Genomic DNA, 18,243 nt, shown 5'->3' with positions numbered 1-18,243 from the left:
AACTTGATTAAGTTCATTCTTCAACCCGTAAAAGGTTATTTTAAATTAGCTTACTACCCAAAATTAAACCATCTATATAAATGCCCTCATTAAGTCAATTGGGCAGAAAATTATGTCCATGATTCATATTGCACTTGATTTGTACTATTACAAATCTACCTTATTAAAAGTATGATCAGAAAAAGGTTTTGCCATGCATTACGAGCATCAATTAGCAACTCTGGAGTACAAATCTACCTTATTAAGTTTTATTGCCATGCATTACGAGCATCAACTTTAGTCAAGTTGTCAATAAAACTTATCAGTGATGACTTTAATGTGTCGTCGAAAAATTTCTTGAGTATAGGATTTTCTCTACAGTTCTTGAGTCAATTAGCAACTCTGGCTGCTGATCTTCCAAAAATCTAAAATGAGCAACATATCTGCAGTGAAGTACTTCAATTATTAGTAGGTGATAATAAAAACTTGAGACAAGAAAGAGAACTTAGAAATTTGCAAGAAAATAAGCTGAATCATTTCTTTTATGTATCGTCTAGACAGTGACTGAACAAGAGCAAAGTAAGAGATAAAGCACTTGAAACTTTAGAACTCAAGAAAGCTTCAGATTGGCTTCAAAAACTCACTAATTTCAAAGACTGGACACACATGCTCGGAGTACAAGTACTACTAAAATGAAAATGTATTATCAAGTAATAACAATCAAATGTAAAGACAAAAAATTTATGTATGAATGATTACAATCATATCCAAGTACCGGTGTAGTAATCATAATGAAATGAGTAACATAGCAAGTATAGCAGATAAGTTCCATAACATTATAAAGCTCAGAAACAAGTGCAATAGAAATGAAAAGAGCATGATAATCAACTGCTTTGAACCTCTAATTTAGCTTTGATTGAAAAACGTATTCAGCACACCATGCTAAAATACTTGAGTAAAACAAAAGCAAGAATTTTATCATCCTTATGAAATTAAAGCTGTCAAACCATACAACTAAATTAAATTAATGCACAAAATCAACCATGGAACTGCAACCCATTAAAAAAATGCTACTGCAAATAAATACTTACAGTGTCATAATCCATTAAGATAATACAAACTTTCACCACAATATATCCACATATTATAACTATAGACAATTCGCCTACACAGTAATCAGCCATGACATCTAATTAGAAGAATACAGACCAGTCAATTTATGGTATTCTTTTATGCAAAATTTGTTTTCACCCATGTGACAATCACTTTGAAATTTCATAAGAATAAAATCTGGAAAGTCACATGAATACATTGCCCGTGTAACTAAAACTCGTGCAACCAAAGCCCACAAATCAAACAGAGTTCATAGATCATATTACAAACTTTTGAGATGATGTCCGTGTTTATTCCCTACTTATCACTAAGTTCAACTTATATCCTAGCATGAAAGCTTAGTACACACTTTTATAGCAAGACAATTACATAATTCAGGTTTAAACACAAAGACTAGTCCAACTAGTTATGTTAAGAAAAGTATCCAAATCTGAGTTTTTTTTTAAATCTCCCTTTTGACATTCAACTGGCTACTGTAATCAGTGCAACAAAAAGCTGACTGAAACTCGTCAATCACTAGTCCAGAGCACATAGGCATCAAAACTTCTCAGAAGCAGAGCAAACTACACAAGCTCGACAGCTTCACTACTTTATCTTCTATGGCAAACTCTCCTTTCATTTAACGTCAACAGTGGAAAATGCGGGCCAGATGCAAATCTCTAAAAGATTCTAGATAACATAGGAAGACATACAACTGTGAGTCTGTGATGCAATAGTAAAGAAAAAGTAAACAAAGAGCCACTGAATATTGGAAGTGAAAGAAGAAAACTTCAGATTGAACAAGCCAATTGTCAGGACTAAGCGTTCGATAAACATAACTTGATGTAATTCTCCATGCATCAAATTATTTCCACAAAGAAAAAAGAAGCATTAAGTTTTCATTTCCTGAATCAACCTTACAGAAAATGCCTTCCAATCCAAATCTGAGTATTTAGTGTTATTGTATGTGACAACTTGATGTACACATAACACCTGGAATATACAATCTATACCCAGATTAGAAAAGGGAACTTTTCCCACAAGTCATTACTTCACCAGAAACACCAAGGAACCATATATGAACGCAGGAAAGAACTCTATTTTACTAACACAAACAATTAAAGAACATTACTTTAGCATTTACCAATAATTAAGAATGCTATGAGATGTAGTTACACAAAAACAGATTGAGCTAAGACGCTAGAAGTAGAACAGATTCATTGTACCAAACAAAGAAGAAAAGTAAATCCAAACTACAATCAAAAATGAAAAGAAAAAATTCCCTTCAATTAACCAAAAATAGTCCCATAGTTATCACTCCGGGCAAAGCACAAAAGAGACGGGAAGAAGAAATAGAAGTGATTACCCTCTTGGAAACAGAACGAATGTTTCGTGTTGCAACCTTGGAGAAAATTGAAGTGTGCAGTTCTGGAGGAAAAATCATTCAGCCAGAGCAATAAATATTTTGAGGTAAATGAGTATGCTATTATGCCTCATCTAAAGCTTGTCTAATTGCCTCATCTAATTTGGTCATTATTATTCAATTCTCCCCCTACCAAGTCCAGCTGTAGCTGATTTTGTACCAAAAATCTTTGGGAAGTAGCAAGTCCTTCCCAAGTGGGCCAAGAAGTAAAGGATACAATTAATCTAGGGGATTCACGATAACTAGGTAAAAAATTTTCCCTAAAAATCAACAGAAAGAACTAACCCTAGAAATCAACCGTTTTCTCTTCAATTTCCTCAAGAGCTAGTGAATTTGGTAACAGCCTTGGTGCCTTCGGAGACGGCGTGCTTGGCCAATTCACCGGGAAGTACAAGTCTCATAGTAGTCTGAATCTCCCTCGACGTAATCGTCGGCTTCTTATTGCACCTGGCGAGCCTGGAAGCCTCCTGAGCCAATTTCTCGAAAATATTGTTGATGAAGCTGTTCATGATACCCATGGCATTGCTGGAGATCCCGATGTCGGGATGGACTTGTTTCAGCACCTTGAAGATGTAGATCTTGCAGGTCTCGCTGCTCTCTTGACTCTCTTCTTCTTTTTGTCGCCGGCAGTGGCTCCGCCTTCCTTCGGGAGTTTCTTCCTGGCCTTTGGCTTCTTCTCTGCCGGAGCCTTCTCGGCTGCTGGGGCTTTCTCGGCCACGAGCTTCTTCTCAGCCGGCTTCTTCTCCGCCTTTGGTGCCATCGCTGCTTTTGAAGCTGAAATTAGAGAGACTTTGACGGGAAGGATAAAAAACGGGCTTCGATTTAAAGACTGGAGAGGGGAGATGTCTGAGAGAGAGTTCAACACTTAGAAAAGTTATTATTTTGCATCTACGTTGTACAAGAGACTTGGACAATTTTGCGCCTCTTTTTTTGCCTTGAATTTTAAAATTGCGCCACTTTGTTTTTGTCTTGAATTTTAACTAGATTTGGACATCATAATTCCCCCCCTTTTTACACAAGAAAATTTGGTGCAATTTTGTCTTTTATAATTGTATTTGAAATATAGATTTCATTTTTATTCATTATTTTTGTGTCACAATTTTAAAGTTTTAGTATGATTAAAAATTTTAGTATGAGTGGCAAAATTTTTTAAATTCATATAAATGGAAAAGCATTTTAATAAAATTTAACTAGTTCTTATAAGTGCTAAAACTTTATATCAATTATAACTACTATTTATAAAACTTCACTATTAATCCATTATCTTCAAATAAGAAAAAAATGCACAATTCAACTAATACATAAAGTGTATTAGTTAATTAACTATGGAGTTTATGATTTATCCACTTCGATAACCGATTCAATTTGAAAACTCTTATTTAAATTCATATCAAATTAACTAATAATCATTCTAAGTTAAGTAGTCACAAGTTTATTTACACTAATGAATTTTTTATTTTTTAATTATTTTTTATTCTAATGAAGTTATTACATATACAAGAAAATTAAACTAATAAGGAGGCTCGTAAGTATACAACAACTAAAAATCATTAGAGAACACATAATGATTACAAAAAATTAAGAGTAATAGTTGCAAAAAACAATAAATATTTAAAATCAAACAGTGATAAAACTAGTTGTCACTAACAGCTATATAATGTTATCAGTGACAACAATAGCAAAGTTGTCAAAGAAAGGTGCTATTATTACTGACGACTTTTAGAAAGTTGTCACTATTGCAGTTCCCGCTCTCTTCATGACTCCTGGCGGGAATCGAATTGTGACAACAATGCAAGGTCGTCACTGATGTGTTGGCTTCCTTGACTCGATTGTGACAACTTGCCGTATTGTGGTTAAAGGACCCCATTTTGTGACGATTTTTTTTCATCACTGAGAAATATTGTCGCTAATGACCAAATTTCTTGTAGTGATTGGGTCTATTTTGACATTGTCTATTTAGTTTTAGGGGAGGTTTGTGGAATTTCAGAAACAATAGGGGAGGGGAGTGAAACTGTCAGAAACCTCAGGGGAGGTTTCTGAAATTATCCCCACATTAAACAATGAGTAAATAGTTTATCATTTATTTTTTGAACTAAGTTTTGCCAAAAAAACTTAATGTCATTTAATTTAATTCAGATGTTCTATTTTTTATTTTGTTATCAAATGCATCTGAAAATATTAAGATCTAAATCTGTTTATTTGAATTATCAAACAGGACCTAAGTATGGCTATAGAATACTGCTTCGCCCAATTCGCCTCAGATTTAATGTGCAATTTTTACCTTAGATTAGCATGCTTTTTGATTCTATCAATTCAAAATATTGTGATTTCGTTACTTTACTAGTCACGATCCCGTTGGTCGTGCGGAATTATATTTTGCTTTCTCATTTTCTCAAAATCAAACAACTTTTGTCATAACAACTTAAATGTATAAGAAAGTGAAAAATTAAAATCAAATTGGACTTCTATATAAAATTTCATTTGTATTGAATTTGATAGTTTTTATTTCAAAGTCAAATAAATGAGAAAAACAAAGATTATTGAGAAAAATACAAAAGCAAGTGAGTATACAACATTCCCAAGATATTGTAAAAAAATTAATTGTTCAAAAATTTAGTTTTGGACGTATTGGTAAAGAAACTTAAAAATAATGCCCATGCTAAGATTAATACAAACCTAAAAATCATTTTTAGTTACACTTACAATGATTTATACATGCTTGAAATCTACATCAATTTCACAAACAAAATTCTATAAACAAAAAATTAACCTATTCCATGTTGTGTGTTCTTCAGCTGTAGTGCAAAAGCCAAAATAGAAAAAGTAAAATTGAGACCCTATTTAACAACCCAATTCATCATTTAAACTTAATAGATTCATATTTTAATATGTTCAGACGCTTTTGATGACCAAAAATAGAATATCTAAATTAATTAAATAGTACTAAATTTTCTAGACAAGATTTACTTCTAAAATAAGTCGTAAGCTGTTCACTTATTATTTACTATGATGTACAGTCAAATATATCAGATTTAGTACTTAAAAATTTGATAACTTAATAGATTCATATTTTGAGTTTCAGTTTTCATACTTCATTTTATCAAATGCATCCTGAGTTATGAAGTTAATCAAAAAGGCATTTGAAATTGAAATACTCAATTTCAACGCTAGAAAGAAATCAAAATAGATCAATTTACACGCACTTTGAGCCAATCCTAATTACAAATCAAGTAACATAAGTGACATTATGGATACATAATTCATCATAAATTCCAATCAAGTAATCTAAATACAATTAGAGATGTATATTGCGACGATCCACATGCCTGAAGGAGTAAAGAAGAAGTTGAGTATGTGTAAGTATGAGAAAAAGATGTGTCATACTTGAAACAAATAGACATTTTTGCAACTTGTTTACTCATACATCATGTATGTAAGTTAACTTAAAAAGAACAACAATTTATGGCTACCGTTTTTCCTCATTATAATCGCTTGAAATAGGGGGAAAAAAAGTGAAGGCCATAACTAATAAAATAGTGAAAACAGGACATCAGTACAAGAATTCGCAATCAATAGTCACCCAGTAAGTTTGTGACTTGTTGAAAATCTAGATGTGAAGACTGATTTTAGAAATCAGTCCCTTTCCATCCATTGGAACAGTGGTTATGAGTAGGAGACCTTTCTTCTTCTTCTTTCAGAACCTTTACCAAACTTGCCTGAGGTAGCAAGAGTAGAATTAGGCCCAATTGATTAGGCAAATAGCTTTCCAGTGTCACGGTTTTGCAGGCTGAGTATATCATACCGAAGGAGATTAAGTATTCGAGAAATAATGCAACAAGTTTCATGGATGTAGGAGAACTCCAATCCATCTAACCCCATGAATCTCACATCTATTACCGTGAATAGACCAATCATTGAACAATGTTGAAGAAAAGAATGTACGATCATGGTGTTCAATTGAAACCATCTGCATAAATATAAAGAGGAAAAACTGTTAATGTGGCGTTGTCCCACATCAGCTTTTGTATAAGGGAATCTTTCCCTTAGCTGCTTATAAATATAGTGGGCCTGTGATGGGGTTAAGTACACCAAAATCAAGAGAGCATTAGTGGGCTATTTGGACCTTTGGGTCATTAAGCCTTTTGTTTAGTTAATTATTTTTGGACTCTCTTGTGTTTTTAGTATTAGGTGTTTTGGGTTTAGGAACATTTTCCTAAGCATCTTTTGTACACTCTTTTTCATAGTAAAATATTGCTCCTCCTCGGCCCGTGGACGTAGGTCAATTTGACCGAACCACGTAAATTCTTATGTTCCTATTTTTACTTATTTCTGCTTTGTTATTTGTCTTTTGGGGTTGCCACAAATCCTTTCGTCAATTTCCTGGGGCCAGACCTAACAAACTGGTATCAGAGCTTCTTCGGAGGCTTTGGATTTTGTGACAATAATGACAATAACAAAGACTGTCGTCAAGAAATTCGACACGAATGTCAATTTCGGGATGTGGCAACTCAAGATGGAGGCCATTTTGGTTCAAGACGGAGTTGATCTAGCGATACACGGAATTGAGAAAAAGCCAGAAAATGTGACAGAAGCAAATTTTGCTGAGATGGATAAGAAGGCAAGGTCCAATATTATCTTAAATCTCTCTGATGAGGTTTTGCGGGAGGTAGCCACTGAGACTTCGGCAAAGGCCATGTGGGACATAGTTAAGGTCTTGTACATGAAGAACACAGTTGAGAATCGGCTTTATTTAAAGCAAAATTTGTATATGCTTCGCATAACTGAAGGTACATCTATACTCTCACATCTTGATAAATTTGATTCCATTATTATGGATTTGGAGAATATAGATTCGAAAATTGGTGATGAGGATCAGACCCTGTTACTTTTGTGTTCCCTTCCCCAATCTTTTAAACATTTTCGCGATACTATGATTTATGAAAAAGAAACAATTTCGTATCGAAAAATTAAATCTGCATTAAAATCTAAGGAGCAGATAGACAGAGATATTACTGGGAATTTTAATGGAGGCCATGCAGAAGGTCTGGTTGTTAGGGGCAAAACTGAGAGAAGAAAATTTGACAGTAGTAGATCTAAATCTAGATCTAAATCCAGACATAAAAATGTGGAGTGCAATTATTGTCATAAAATAGGGCACATTAAAGCAGATTGTTTCAAATTAAAAAATAGATTGAAACAAAAGGGAAAACCTGGTGAGAAAAATATTGAGACTGCTGAAACTGGTGTTGCAGCTGATGAGAATGAAGGAAGTATTTTCTTTGTGACTGATGACAGGACAAGGTCTAAAAATGAATGGATTTTAGATTCGGGGTGCTCTTATCACATGTGTCCTAATAGGAATTTATTTTTCACTTATGAATCTTACAATGGTGGAATTGTTTTGATGGGCAATAATGCCGCTTGCAATGTTGTTGGTAAGGGTACAATTCAAATTAAAATGCATGATGGTATTGTGAGGATGGTATTGTGAGGACGCTCACTAATGTTAGACATGTCCTTAATTTGAAAAAGAATCTCATCTCTTTGGGCACCTTAGAGGCTCTTGAGTGCAAATACACAGCTGAAAATGGCGTTATGAAGGTTTCTAAAGGTGCTCTCGTTGTAATGAAAGCTTGCAGGGTTGGTAGTTTATATGTTTTGCAGGGATCTACTGTCACAGGCTCGATTGTAGTTTCGTCATCATCATCTTTGTCTGATTCTGACATCACCAAATTGTGGCATATGCGTTTGGGACATATAAGCGAGAAAGGCCTGGGCATACTAAGCAAAAGGGGACTTCTTTGCGGTCAGAGTACTGGGTCACTGGAATTCTGTGAACATTGTATCTTTGGGAAGCAAAAACATTGTATCTTTGGGAAGCAAAAAAGAGTTAGCGTCAGTTCTCAAGCAATCCATAAGACGAAAGGTACTCTTGATTATATTCACTCAGATTTATGGGGTCCATCTCGTGTTCCGTCTAAGGGTGGTGCCAGGTATATGCTGACTTTCATTGATGATTATTCAAGGAAAGTTTGGGTTTATTTTCTTAAACATAAGAATGATATTTACCTCACTTTCAAGCAATGAAAAGTTTTGATTGAGAAACAGACAGGTAAACAGATCAAGCGGCTTAGAACAGATAATGGCATGAAATTTTGTGAAAGAAAATTTGATGAATTTTGCAAGAATGAAGGAATTGTTCGGCACCACACTGTCAGGATGACGCCTCAACAAAACGGTGTGGCTGAACGTATGAACAGAATACTTTTGGAGAAAGCGAGGTGCATGATCTTTAACGCAGGGTTGGCAAAGATTTTTTGGGTTGAGGCAATTTCTATGGCCTGTTATATTGGCAACCGTGCTCTTTCTGCTGCTCTTAATTTCAAAACTCCTGAGAAAGTTTGGTTAGGTACTTCTACTGATTATTCTGATTTAAAAATTTTTGGATGTCCAGCATACATGCATGTAAATGATGAAAAATTGGAATCTCGAGTTAAAAAGTGTATTTTCCTTGGGTATGCTTTTGGGGTGAAAGGATACCGATTGTGATATCCTGATCCTAAATCTCCAAAATTTATAATCAGTAGAGATGTTACTTTTGATGAATTCTCTATGTTATCTTTCAAGAAGGAGTCTTCTAGTTCTTGTCAAACAGATGATAATATGCAGAAGCAGGTGGAGCTTGAGATTGGTAGTTCTGGTCCTTCTGTTCAGCAAGTGCCAGTAGATACATCTGAATCTACTGATGAAAATAATTCAGAAGAGGAAGAATATTTCATTGCCAGAAATAGACCAAGGAGAGATATTCGACCACCACAAAGATATGCAAATTTGGTTGCATATGCTTTGTCTATCGCAGAAGAAACTGATGTAGTTGATGAGCCTACTACTTATTCAGATGCGATTTCTTGTGATGATTCTGCTAAGTGGTTGGTTGTGATGAATGAAGAAATTGAGTCTCTCCATCGAAATGGAACTTGAGTTCTTGTGATGCCGCCTCCAGGTAAGAAAATTGTTGGATGCAAATGGGTCTTCAAAAAGAAAAAAGATATTCCAGAAGTTGAAGATGCAAGGTACAAAGCACGTTTGGTTGCAAAGAGCTATAGTCAGGTACAAGGTATTGATTTAATGAAATATTTGCACCTCTTATTAAGCATAGCTCTATTCGTGTTTTGCTTACTTTAGTTGCAATGTATGATTTGGAGTTGGAGCAGCTTGATGTTAAGACAGTTTTCTTACATGGTGAACTTGAAGAAAAAATTTATATGAAACAATCTCAGGGATTTGAAATTGAAGGAAAGGAAAACCATGTTTGTTTGTTAAAAAAATCCTTATATAGATTGAAATAGTCTCCAAGACAGTGGTATAAGAGCTTTGACACTTTTATGTTGAGTCATGGTTATTCAAGGAGTATGTATGATTGTTGCGTTTACTTCCGAAAGTTAGATGATGGTTCTTTTATTTATTTGCTACTTTATGTTGATGACATGCTCATTGCTGCCAAGAGTTTGTCAGAAATTCACAATTTGAAGTTGCAGTTAAGCAGTGAATTTGATATGAAATATTTGGGAGCAGCTAAGAAAATTATTGGTATGAAGACCAAAAGAGACCGATGAGTTGGAAAATTATTCTTAACTCAAGAAAATTATCTTGAGAAGGTCTTGGAGAAGTTTGGCATGAAAGATGCTAAACCTGTGACTACTCCTCTTGCTAGTCATGTTCGACTATCTGCTGCTCAGTCACCACAGTCAATTGAAGAGGAAGAGTATATGACACGGGTTCCTTATTCCAACGCAGTTGGTAGCATTATGTATGTAATGATTTGTACTCGTCCAGATACTGCACAAGTAGTCAGTGTGGTTAGCAGGTATATGTCATGTCCTGAAAAAATACATTGGCAGGCTGTGAAGTGGATTCTCAAATACTTGCGAGGGACTTCAAATTGTAGTTTGGAGTTTGAAAGAAATAATGACACTTTGGTTGGTTTTCTAGACTCTGACTATGTTGGGGATCTTGACAGGAGAAAATCACTTTCAGGTTACGTATTTTGCATTGGCGGTTATGCAGTTAGTTGGAAAGCTATTTTACAACCCGTTGTAGCTTTATCTACTACGGAGGCAGAATATATGGCCATGACTGAGGCAATCAAAGAACCCTTGTGGTTGAAGAGTCTGTTTGACGAACTTAGTCTGTATCAAGGTGTTACTACTATTTACTGTGATTGTCAAAGTGCTATTCATTTGACTAAAAATCAGATGTATCATAAGAGGACGAAACACATTGATGTGAAATTTCATTTCATTCGAGATACTATTGCTGAGGGAAAAGTACTTGTTCAGAAAATCAGTACCAAGGAGAATCCTGCTGACATGTTCGCTAAACCTCTTCCAATTTACAAGTTGAAATGATGCTTGAATTGGGTTGGTATTCGTTGTTGGTGATTTAGGCCCATTGGGGTATATGTGGAGAAGGTGGAGCAGTTTTGCTATTATTGATGTTAGGGACACGCCAAGGTGGAGATTTGTTAATGTAGCGTTGTCCTACATCGGCTTTTGTATAAGGGAATCTTTCCCTTAACTGCCTATAAATATAGTGGGTCTGTGATGGGGTTAAGTACACCAAAACCAAGAGAGCATTAGTGGGCTATTTGGACCTTTGGGTCATTAAACCTTTTGTTTAGTTAAATATTTTTGGGTTCTCTTGTGTTTTTAGTATTAGGTGTTTTAGGCTTAGGAAAATTTTCCTAAGGCATCTTTTGTACACTCTTTTTCATAGTAAAATATTGCTCCTCCTTCGCCCGTGGACGTAGGTCAATTTGACCGAACCACGTAAATTATTGATTTCCTGTTTTTACTTATTTCTGCTTTGTTATTTGTCTTTTGGGGTTGCCACAAATCCTTTCTTCAATTTCCTGGGATCAGACCTAACAAAAACTACAACAAATTATGAATATATGATAGAAACAATTTCTGCAAGCTCCCAAACAAAACAAAAAAAGGAACAGTAAAAGAAGTACAATAAATAGCAAGCAAAGCACGGGATAGTAAAGCCTTACCGGACAATAAATTAGTCAATAAGAAACGCAAGGGAAAACATTGAAATTTCACAAATCATCTTTTTGTAAAAGTAAAATTGGGCAATATTATTTATCCCTAAAAATCTGAAAAAGATTTAGCAATTTATATGTTGTTGAAACTCAATTACTAAATCGCTATGAAGATGATGAAAAAAAAAATAGGAATACGCTACTGAAATGATGATTCTTGACATGCCTAGAATTCTTAATAAATAAGAAGGGAAAGGAATCATTACAAAAATTGGAATGGTAACGTTTTCTATTATTTTGTTATGTTTTAAATTTTGGAAAAGATTGAGATAGATAACGAGTGAATTAGCTTTTAATAAAACCTCTCCAGTCACGTGCCCAAATCACGAGTAAGTAGTTGCAATCATTTTACAATTCTACACATATTGTATTTCTTAAATAAGTTAGAGTGACAGTTATTTAATTTAATTTTTTAAATTTGGAGATTTATAATGTAATTTTTATTGTTCTTCAGATCTGGAGTATTTTTTCTTCAAATCTGAAGTATCCTTTTTTCGGATTTGTTCTTTAATATCTGTGTATGTTTGATGATGTAATTTTTGTCATCAATACAGATTTTAATGAAATTATAATATTTTATCAAAAAATTAACTTGAGGCATAGATTCTAATTGAGCAGTCTAATTCAATATATAAATATAGTCATGTCCATGAATGTACACCAAAATTATAAAAGAAATATATAGGTACGCAATTACACCAACCACAATCGAATTTGCCCCAATACCCCCATAGTCAGAACCTAAACATACATATATAGGCACTTGTGTATGAAGTTCATAGACGCATGAAAATGTGTCTCTAAATATCACAACGCACATCTACTTTTCTAAAAAAAAAAAAAAAGACATCTGACGGGATTTTTATATCAATGCAAATTTAAATCCGATTTTATCCCTGTTGACTGCAAGTATACAGGCCGAAATCGTAATGTAGAGTATGTATCAGGTCGATCCCGCAAGGAGCAAATTAAACAAGTACTAGGCCCTTATTTTTCTCTATTATTTAGACTTATGAATAAATTTGAGCAGAGAAAGTATATTGCTAAAGTCTACAAATCTGATATACAAATCTAGTTTAACAAATGCTAAATTCAAATGGAGAAATTTCACTGAAGTAAGACTCTAGGGATGTAGATTCCACTTATGGCATAAACAACACAAATGAATGGATTTACCTCTTGTTATTATTCTTGTTTAATCAGAGATTCATTTCCAAAATTACCAAGTCTCATTCTCATGATGAAATGGCCTAAAGTAGTTCAGTTTTTCATATTTTCATGGTGAAATACTAGTTCTACTCTATTTTCTTTCATGAAATGTTAAGTAATCCACTTAAGTGTATCTCTATTTTCATGAACATACAACTTAAGCTCTACTCATGTGTTTCCATTGTTACGACCAATTCTCATTGAACAATAACAACTATAAACATGCTATTGGCGATCAATCAATAACAAATAATCACAACTACACAAGTAGACAAATTAATACAAAATATAACAAGTGTAAATCACATTCAATTAGTATTATTTAGCCATAAGTTTCATCCACTCCTTAGATTAAGAAGTTTAGCTACTCAAGAATGATTTAACAATCAGACTCACAAGTTTATTAATGCAAAACATCATAAAGTACGAGTACAAGAAAAATAAAAGAAAACTTAGCCAATTGATGGTGAATCCCTCCAATTTCTGCTATGTTCTTGTACAAGATGATTACAAGTGAAAACTCCAAATGCTTCTCCAAGAACTCTTAGCTAGAGAGAAACTAGTTACAAAAAGAAAAACTAGCTACGTATGGTTCTTCTTGCTTCTCCCCTGTGTTTCTGCATAAAAGGTGGAAGAAAGACACCTTTTTTCTTTCTTCATGATTTCAACAACTCAGATTTTGTAAAGAAAGTCAAAAGAAATATTGTTTTGACTTTCTTTAACTCATTTTGTCTTCCCTTTTGTTGCAGAAACATGTGCCACCGAATTCACTCACTCAAGATAGTTGGAAAGTTGTGTGAAAAGTGAGAAAAAATGGCTGTGTCACTTGCTGAAGAGAGAGGCAGATCCGAGCCTCGGATCCGAGGGGTAAAGATCGATCCGAGGCCTTTTTCTGATGGATCCGAGCTCGGATCGTTTGTCCTCGGATACACTACTCCAGAAGTACAAACGAGGGCTCGGATCGCTCTTTATTCACACGGATCCGAGCTCAGATCCGTGATGATTATTTTCCAGTTTTTCACTTCTTTTCCTTTCTCTTCATTTTTACTCCTAATTTCTTGTGTACTTTATCCTTTGAACGATCTTACATTTCTTTCAGCTTGTGCATGAATTTCATATATGAATATCCTTCATAATTTCACAAAATTAACGCATCAATCCACTCATTTATCAAGTTTTGAACACTTAAACAATATTTAAGCAATTATCACTAAAAGAGTTCAAATATGACTTTAATCTTCTCAAAATATACCAAAAGTTCATGCCAAATTTGTACAAAATGTACGCTAAATATTCACTTATCAAATTCCCCCACATTTGAATCATTGTTTGTCCTCAAGCAATTCGTACAAAACTTACTTCAATGATTCAATAGATAAAACAATATACGTACTTTTGTCAAATTTAATTCCTCAAAAACCTAGAAATCAATCATTATGCCATTTCTCAGATCACATTAAATACTCATAATATTCAATTAAATAAAAATAATTAAGCCTTAATTTCAACAAATTCAACTCAATCTCTCATTCTATCCTAATTCCACAAATAAGTAAATCACATAGTCAATTCTATGGCCTTCCTCATCCCATGACCATCAAAACTTAACAGTTGAGAGGGATTTATTCACACTTTATTTTACTTAAATAGTGAAAACGCATTTTTACGCGAAAATCAACACTTTTAGGTAAAAATTTCCGGTTACTCAACATTTTACTTATTCAAATTGCTAAGCATATTCTTAATTCCAATATCTTTTTACACGAATGTCGACATTTGTAAATGCCAACCCCCGGTTACTCAGTATGTGAATCATTGGAGTAGAAAAATAATATTAATATATATATTTTTCTCTCTTTTTTTTAACAAATTTTCTTTTTCCTTTAAGCATAATCAAAGGAAGAATCTGGCCTTTTCTTGACTATATCAATTATTTATTTATAAAATTAAGTAAAAATGAGAAATATCATTAAACATGCAAAATTCTAAGCATAATTTTTCTTATTTAATCGAATATACTTTCTAAAATGTAAAAATCCTAATTGCATAATAATTCATTCCAAACAAAATGAGGACTAAACTTTCCCAATATACATATATCATTTTATCTAGTGGAAAATTGAGGTACTTAAAATTGAACATTTTGGCCATTAATTGAAAGAATTGCAATGAAATATTGAAAAATATTTTAGAAAAATTTTGACAGAGTTTTCCCATAAAAATGGACAAAACTCTCTGCCAACAACCACAATTTCAAGAAAATTAACCTCATGATAATATTTCCAAATTTAATTCTAACAGTTTTAAGCCATAGACAACTAAAATCATGCATTTCAAGACACAATCATCCATAAGATAAAGTCATCCCTCCCCACACTTAAAATTCATAATGTCCTCATTGTAAGGAAGGTAATAGAAACTGAAACTTCCCTCAAAATAAGTGGTGATTCAATTTGAATCCATTAATCCTCACGACTATCCAAATTCTGTCCAAAATGAAACAAAAGGGTACAAAAAATCATAAGTAGCACAAGGTATTCCAAAAGAAAACTACAATGTTAAAATCGAACATAATAAAAGAAAAATAAAGGAATAAAAGATGTAAGCAGCTAAAGATCTTCATGGCTGCTCGGAACGAGGGTCTACGACCTCCTCAGTTCCACGAGGACCATGTGAAGTACCAATATGCCCCTTCTCATGCTGAGGTGTCGGGGTAGGTGACCATCATCTGCTCCGTCTGGTCAATGCACTCGATGAGTCGTGTCTCTATACAACAAATGGCATTGAGGAGCTGTTGCCACTTGGAGCGCGGCGGAGGAGGTAGTCGCGGAAAAGGAGGAGGAAGAGGTTGCTGTGCCTCCGTCTCTTGAGTTTTCGCTTGTGGTTTAGTGTGAGATAAAAGCTGAGCGGAAGTCGATGCTCCTCCAGTGTCCCAAATCAGAGCAACTCTAAAATCCGTAGGGATACTCAAAGATTTGAGTATCGAGACACTGACCTCCTTAGTGGACCTAGTGACAATGGCCCACTCGGTTCCAAGAGGAATCTTGAGTTTCTCAAAAAGAAGGGAGAGAAGGCGAGAGAATCCAAAGCAGGTTTTGTCGGCCCTCATTCGAGCGGTGGTCCGCATGTAGCTGATGATTATGCTAGGTGGTGGAATACCAGTCAACTGCGCACCTACACCATGCATCATATTATCCAAGAAGTAGAGGTCACTATTGCGGAGCTCCCGTTTTTCACTTCTTTCTTGGTACCACATTGAAGGCGAAAAGATAGAAGATCAAGTGGTACCTAGACTCGAAGGAGTCGGCATATACGGTGAGTTTCTTTGAACTTTCTCGCTCACGGTATTGACCCTATAAGTGTGCTACCGCTTCTCCCACCTGCCAAGGATTACATGCCTTGAATTCCTTGGTCAATTTCACGTCTTCTCCATCATCCTTGAGTTTGACGAATTTGGCGATTGTATCCCGATTGAGAGCCACTCTTTTGCCTCGAACCCACTAGACGATGAGATTGCCACTGTGACTCTGTTTGTTTCTACATTGGCGTAGAACTCCCGGACCAGATTGGGATACTAATGCTTCGGCAAATTTAGGATAGTTTCCCATCCAAGTCGTTTGAAAGCCGTGGAGATCTTGTAATGGTCATCCACCTCCGGTGCCAAATGTTTTTTAATGATGATTTTTTTGTCTAGACCGATTTCATACCATTGTTGATTCTCGAGCGAGGTGAAACGAGTGGTATCATAGTCAGGAACTGGCTCCTCATGGTTCATGGATGCTTTCTTGCGCCATGAGCATGGAGGCGACTCAGGTGAAGGGGATTCCTCCACTGGTGACTCCTCAGGTGACAGAGTGCGTTCTTCGCTTGAAGAGGGGGAAGAAGTGCGGATAATAGCCCTTCTTGTGCGAACCATGGTGCCTATATCAAGAACAAGATCAATTGATACGAATCTTAGGAACTGCCCAAAAGCTATTACGTGGTCCATTGACGGGTCGTTGGGGGTCCAATGAAGAGAGCCAAAGCCAAGCATTCAAAGTTCAAGGATTTCGTGTGCAATGCGTCGGACTGATTTAGTTGTTTTAGCAGTTTCCGTTATTTCCAATTATTTCCTATTTTTTATTGCTTCCAATTGGGTCTTGTAAGCCTACTAAGGCATATCTAGTATGTTAAGGAATTAGTTATGTTTTAGTTAAGTCTTTCAATTCAATTAGGAAATTTATCTCTTTCGCGTAGTTTTAGGTTAAGTTGTTTTGTAAGCCTATAAAAGGCTGCTCAATTCCATAGAGAAGGGACTTTTTTTTTGGGGACAATTTCAGAAATTAAAAGAGTTTCTCTAGCTTCTTGTAAGCACCCTTGAGCACCTTTAGAGGATCTAAAGTGTTCGTCGACTTTATCAATCAAGGAACACGCTTGATTGTGGTGTCTTCTATCATTCGAAACTATCTCGCGCTGCCCTTGATAGTCTAGGACTCCGCTTACCACAAACTCGTTACCTTGGTCTTGGGCTTGTGGTTTGAATTCTGGCATCCTCAGATCCGGGTTCGTATCAGTTGGCATCAGAGCATAGGTTAAGGTATCAAGTTATATCCCTTTTATTTTGTTCTTGTCGTATTTGTTTAGAGTTTATTATTAGGGTTTTCTTCTTAAATTCTTTTGTGTTGTCGGTCCGCCGCAGTTTGTGTTGCTAATTGTCAATTAGTCGTGTCTTTATGTTTGGGTTTGTGGAAAAAAAAAACTTGGAATCACAGTTCACGGCACTGTAGCACGGTACTGTAGCCGTACTGTTCACACGGTACTGTAGCAGCTACTGTTCATCTTTTTCTTTTAATTAAAAAAAAATTTAGGTCATTCCAGTTATCGAGGGTTTTCCTGAGTCGCCTAGCACCTAACCACGTTCTTGGAAAATCGAATTTTGGATACTTCTAAATTTTAGCCTTGACTTAAGATTGGGTAGAATTCCTTTTCTTGAATTTCCAAATCTATAGTCACTTCGTAAGTTCCCAGATTTGTTATGCACTTTTGTCAAAAAAAAATTTTGTGAATTTTTGAGTCCTTGAAATCACCAAAAAAAAGGGAGCCTAGTTGCACTTGCGTGAATTATTGGTAGTTGATTGTTCATCTATGGTCACTCTAAATTTCCTCAAGGTGGGTGATCAAGAGCTTTGAGAAAATTGGTGAGAATTACTGGCGCGTGCCAATTTGAGTGACATACACGAGTGTGAGAGAAAATTGTGATGGAGTGAAGTGAGGTTCTTTGTTTGTCATTGATCTCCCGCAGGTTTAAAACATGTCAAACGAAGGTGAATCCCAACCTTTTGATTTAAGACTTCAAATGGAGGATATGATGGAAGAATTCAGGCGTATGCTTAGAAGCTCCATTGAACTATTGCACGAACGGATGGAACAATTGGAGTCATCCAAAAATCGAGCT

At 35.1% G+C, this 18,243-nt stretch overlaps 1 pseudogene; it reads right to left on the bottom strand.

Moving 5' to 3' along the window:
- Nucleotides 1-2,794: 2,794 nt before the first annotated feature.
- On the bottom strand, nucleotides 2,795-3,341 carry LOC113689249 (histone H2B-like; annotated as a pseudogene).
- Nucleotides 3,342-18,243: the final 14,902 nt, after the last annotated feature.

This window comes from Coffea arabica, chromosome 1e (genome assembly GCF_036785885.1).
Source record: "Coffea arabica cultivar ET-39 chromosome 1e, Coffea Arabica ET-39 HiFi, whole genome shotgun sequence".
Classification (NCBI taxonomy): domain Eukaryota; kingdom Viridiplantae; phylum Streptophyta; class Magnoliopsida; order Gentianales; family Rubiaceae; genus Coffea; species Coffea arabica.
Note: the sequence above shows the minus strand (reverse complement) of the source record. Positions and strands in the feature narration are given on the sequence as shown.